The sequence below is a fragment of the Mandrillus leucophaeus genome, unplaced genomic scaffold (genome assembly GCF_000951045.1).
Source record: "Mandrillus leucophaeus isolate KB7577 unplaced genomic scaffold, Mleu.le_1.0 Scaffold8, whole genome shotgun sequence".
NCBI lineage: Eukaryota > Metazoa > Chordata > Mammalia > Primates > Cercopithecidae > Mandrillus > Mandrillus leucophaeus.
The window spans coordinates 516,414-522,240 of record NW_012108696.1 but is presented as its reverse complement, the minus strand read 5'-3'; positions in this window follow the sequence as shown (position 1 = coordinate 522,240).

Sequence of the window (5,827 nt, the reverse complement as noted above, 5' to 3'; positions counted from 1 at the left end):
TCCCCTCCCACCCCGAACCTCCCACTTCTCAACACCCAACTTTCAAAGAAACGAGGGAAAAAAGGGCGCGAGCGAGAAAGGAGAGCCTCCCCCGACGTCTCAGGACCCCCCACTCCCGAATTTACGCAGTGCCCAGGGGCACTAGACCGGACCCCGGGACTGCAGGGCGACCCCCACTCGGATCAAGCGGAGAGGGGGTACTCGGCTGTTTCTGGACATTGAGGGGCCAGAGGTGGATTTTTAAGGCCCCCCCTCCCCACCCCCCCATCACCCCCGAGCTGGCCGGGAAGTTGGAGGAACGAGCCAGGGGGGAGGGAAGGAATGAAGAAGTGACGTGCGCAGAGGCCGGCCAGCGCGCCTCTTTCCCCTTAAAGATGTACGACTCTGGGTGCATGGTGAGCTGCTGGTCCCACAGCACCCTCGCTCCCTTCTCCCCTCAGAGCCAGGCAGGGGCTGCGGGTTCCCAGCTAGAGGGGCTTGTGTGCAGCCGTCCCTTCCTTGGCGAGAAGGGCCCAGGCTAACACAGGAGGCTCCAGAATTTGCTCTCTTCAGCACCCAAGGGGCAGGGGCGGGGTGGCCTCGGCTGCGTATCTCTCCAGCACCCCAGGAGGACGGAGTCCAGGCGGATTCTCCAGCTGGCCAGATAAACCCTTGCAGCCTCCCCCTGGGTATCCAATAATTTCCACCTGCCTCAGGGGTGTGCCCTTTTCACAGATCTCAAGACTGAGGTATGGCGAGGGGGGCTTGGAGCCAGGCCATCTGGCCCCGGAGCCCACATTCTGTTCTCCTTCTAGAATAACAGGGCAGAGACCTGGCCTGCCTCAGTCTGAGCCCCCAGGGCATCTGGTGACAGGGCCCTAACCCTCCCCCGGTTCAGTCCCTGGATCCTCCCAGGCTTGTTCAGAGGTTGCTGTGTCTCTCATTCCCACCCCAAGGGTTCTCTCCCCTATAAAGTGGCTTACAGGTGCCCATCCTGTAGGACTGCTGGGGATAGGGACAATGACCTTAGCAGAGCCTTGACCTTCGGTCACATGTCCACTAAAGACATTCTTAGAAAGCTTGGCCATTTCGCCTCATCTCTCCGAGCTTCCCAAGGACAAATGATACCCTCTCACCCAGCTGGGACAGGTGCCCCAGGACCAGGGGCACAGAAGATACCAGCACCCATTATCCTCAGGTGTTGCAGGAGAGGCCCAGAGAACGGAAGCCACTTGCCCAGGGCCCGACAGGTAGACTAGGAGGCAGCGGAATTCCTGGAGCATAGGTTCCCTGGGCACCCCCCCCCGCCCCCCCAGACTCCTCTCTGCCTGATGGTGACATTATTCAAACGGTGCTTAGCACATCACGAACACTCCATAAATATATGTGTGTGTGTGTGTGTGTGTGTCTGTGTCTGTGTCTGTGTTTTAAACCCACTGTGCAACTGTGGGGAGCATTTGAATTAAATGGTGAGAAGTGTATCTGGAAATCCACATTACCAATATAACGTGAAGCAGTATTTTATTAAAACACACTAGGGACACATATAGGGTGAAATCTAAAATTCACAGACATTTAAAAGTTGCGGTTGACTTCAGACAATCCTCCTAGACTTCCAGACCCCGTGCCTTCCACCCTCCCTCCCCTGCACAACCCACCCTGCCTGCAACCTACATTCAGTAGCTTAGAATCCTTTGGAAGGTGAAGTTTAGAGAGCACAGACTGCCCCCTAGGAACCTCGGTTTCCTCATCTGTAAAATGGCTATGGCAACAGGACGCATCTCGGAAGGTGGGGAAGGTTGGAGTCTTTAGATAGCCTGTGGGAAGGGTGTGTTAATATTATTGGTAGTGGCTGCAGGGAGAAGCTTCTGCAAGTGTATGAACAGCAGCCTATATCCCAGTTTGGGTGGGAAGGGACCCCCCCCCCCGCAGCACACACAGTTGGTTCCCTATATGCACGCTGCAGGCCAGTGCAGCGCAGGCTCCATACTTGGGTCTATGTCTCCTCCAGCCAGCAGCTTCATCTCTCTGCACCTCAGCTTTCCCCTCTGTGAAATGGGGCGACGCCAGCTCCTAACTCTCTGGGTTGTAGGCGAGTCAGCAAATACCTGCCCCTGTTTCTTTAAAAAGGCAGTTGGTGGATTTAGACCTGCCTGTGGAGGGCCCGGAAGATGGGTGCATGATTTAGCTCCTGGCACTTTCCAGCACAAGCTGGCTCACTTTTTTTTTTTTTTTTTTTTTTTTTAAAGCACTCTCTCTACAGTTATTTCACTCTTCGGCATCTCTGCAACTGTCCCAGATACAGAAGCACAAAAGAGTTGACTGCCACCTATAAAACTAATGCCCACAGTTTGGAAGCCGCCATGCTGTCCATCTGTGGGGGACCAGTTTAGTAATCCTGGCACAGGCCGGGACACTATGCAACTGAGTAAAACCAGCGGCTCCCAACTGGTGATGTCCCCAAGAGACAAGCGGGGGGACAGGAAGCTGTAGACCAAGCTCTCCCCCTTGGCACTGTGACACTGGGGCTGGATCGCTCTCTGGGTTGGGGCGATCCAGGGCACTGCAGGGCGCTGAGCAGTATCCATGGCCTCAACCCACTCCATGCCAGGAGCACCCCCCAGTTGTGACAACCACAAATGTCCTTAGACATGGCTAAGTGTCCCCTGGGGACAGAATCACCCCTGGCTGAGACCCCACTGCTGTAGACCCAGCAAGGAAACTCAAGATCTCATTTAGGGTTTTAAAGAGTACACATGTATTTATAAAAATATATACAGTGTCCATATATATATACACACACACACACATATGTATATATATCCTTTGGCCAAGTGTAGTGGCTCACGCCTGTAATCCCAACACTTTGGGAGGCCGAGGCAGGCAGATCACTTGAGGTCAGGAGTTCGAAATCAGCCTGGCCAACATGGCAAAACCCTGTCTCTACTAAAAATACAAAAATTAGCTGGGCATGGTGGAGGGTGCCTGTAATGTCAGCCACACGGGAGGCTGAGACTGGAGAGCCGCTTGAACCCGGGAGGCGGAGGTTGCAGTGAGCTGGGATCATGCCATTGCACTCCAGCCTGGGCAACAGAGCAAGACTCTGTCTCAAAAAAAAAAAATATATATATATATACACACACACACACACACACACACACATCTCCTTTATGGAAATACACAAGTATTTCCACAAGTACCTCCTTTATGGAAATATACACATACGCACATGTATCCTCTATAAGAATGTGTATTTCTCACTCCTGCAAATGCTTCAACTATAGATGGTAACATTCTGGAGTGGGGTTCCACCCAGAAATGGGGGTGATCAGAAAGACTGGATTTTTTTCCTCTGGATACAGTTGTATCGTCTTCATATGATCACTAATGGCTTCAGTAATGAAAGGAAAACTTTTAAAAAGTTGAATGCAATTCACAGAGCAGCTCAGGTAGGGTAGATAGGAACCCCAGCCCCCCATGGTAACCCCACAGCCACCACATCCAGAGAATAAAGGACATAAATCTTGCAGGGAAATGATTATACAGCAGTGCAGTGTGCACTCAGCACCCCCCTGCCCCACACCTACTCAGCAAGGGGCTCACAATGTCAGCTCCCCGTGAACCTTGCAAGTGTCCCATATGGTCCCATTTTACAGATGAGAAACTGAGGCTGTAGAAAGGGATGTTAAGGTCAAGTGAGTTAAAAGTCAGATAGGCCATTGAGGCTGGTACAGATAAAGACACACACACCACACAGAGTCACACACACCACACACTACAACCCATAGAGACGCACAGACACACATCGCGCAGACTCAGTTGCAGACAGACTGCACATGACACACACCTACACACATACAAAGACACAAACACACAGATTCACACAAAAACAGACCCATACATACATGATCACAGCCTTCCCCACACCTGACCTCAAATACCTCCTCAAAGAGGGGCGAGCAGAGACACACACACACACAGGCCCACATGGCACACACAGTCACAAATACACCCTCCCAACTCCCCACAGGACGCTTCTTCACAAGCACAACACAGGGACACAGCTGCCCCCACACAAGTGCAGACACAACCACAAACACGTGGGCACTTGTCCACAATCACACACACACTCCACACAAACCACACACTCTTACAAGCACACACACACCCACAAGTGGAACCCTCCTGGTATTCCCACACAGGCACACACAGAGTCACATATGCACCATCACAATGACACACAGCACGCCACCTCCCTGCTTCTCCCGAACCAGCTCTTCCCTGGGGCTGGGCTCTTGGCCCTGCAGAAGCGTGGTGGGGACAGGGAAGGGCAGGAGGGTGACATGTGGTTGTCCTCCCCCCCCCGCAAGTGCGGTGTTTGTGTCCGTGAGTGCGTCCGCCCGTGTGTGTCCGTGCACGCCTGTGTGTGTGACATGTGTCTCTAGACAGGCCTGTGTGTCTGTGAGTCTCTGTGTGGCTGTGTGTGCATAGTCGTACAGACACAGGCACCGTGAGGGAGTGTCGTGGGGGTGTGTGTGTGTAATTATGACTGCATGCACGTGTGTCCCACTGTGCACAGGACAGAAAATGGGGACAGAGGTGCATGCCGCATGCTGAAGGCCAGGGCGTCCCACCGTCCGTCCGGGAGTGCAGAGGGAGAGTGCTGAGGCTGAGGCTGGGAGTGGGTGTGGGGCATGGTGACGACCCAAGTGTGACCTTGAGTGTTGTGGAGGGAGGTCTCTGTGTCATTGTGGGATGAGTTTTCTCTTCTTCTTGAAATCCCAAACAGCCCCCCATGATGGGAAGTCAAGAAGAAAACGAGAGACACCCGCCCGGCCTTGGGGTTTTTATATTTAGAAAATTATATCAAACGCACAGGGGGTGTGGTGGGGGGGGGGTGGAGAGCGGCGGGGATTCCCCTGGAGGTGAGAAAACAGCTATCTGTGCCCACAGCCTCTGGTCCACTGGGGGCAAGTGCTGGAGGCGGCACTGCGGGACCAGTCCCGGCGTCCCTGGGCTCTCCCTAGCATAGGATAACAGGGGTCTCTTTAGCCACCCACCGGGCCCGTCCTAACCCCTGTTCCGCTGTAACCACCCACCCCTCGGGACTTCCACTGCCGCGCAGGGAGGGGGGAACCCCCACCGCCCCGCCCCCCTCAGGGCAGGTCCCCGCGCAAGCGCAACCCCTGGCGAGCGACGTCTGCGCGGCGAGTGATCGCGTCCCGGCGCCACCTCGCGCCCGAACCTCCAGCCAGGACCCCCTGGGTCAAGCGGAAGGGGGACCCCGAAAGCTGGGGGAAGTGGAGGGGACTTAGGGAGGAGGTAAAGGGACACAGTTTTGAAAAGGTAGAGGGAGCGCTCTTCCCCCGCCGCCCAGGCAGTCCCCAGTTACAGGATAAAAGGAACTGGGGGAGGCGAGGCCAGGGGTGGAAGGCAGACCCTTCCCTGGGGGGACACAGCGCCAGTCACTCGCACACAGCGAGCGGCACCCAACTGTCCCCTGGAACGCGGCCACTCGACAATTCTCCACTCCCTGGCGACCCCCCTCAACCGCCACACACCCACACGGGGACACCCCACGGTCACCCAGGGACCCGCGGACACGCAGCCCAGCCGTAGTTTCACGACACCGCCCCGCAGGGACGCGCGCACAGTCGCCCAGTTATCCAAAGACACAAGAGTGTCCCGCAGCCGCACAATGCGGGCGGCGCTCACAACAACACACGCCAGCACGTGGATGTGCAGACACACGCGGACGCAGAAAGCGGAGGAACCGACGCGCCAGGACCCGCGGCCCCACAGCAGGTATGCGACCACCGAGTCGCGCGCACCCCGGACGCTCCCCGAG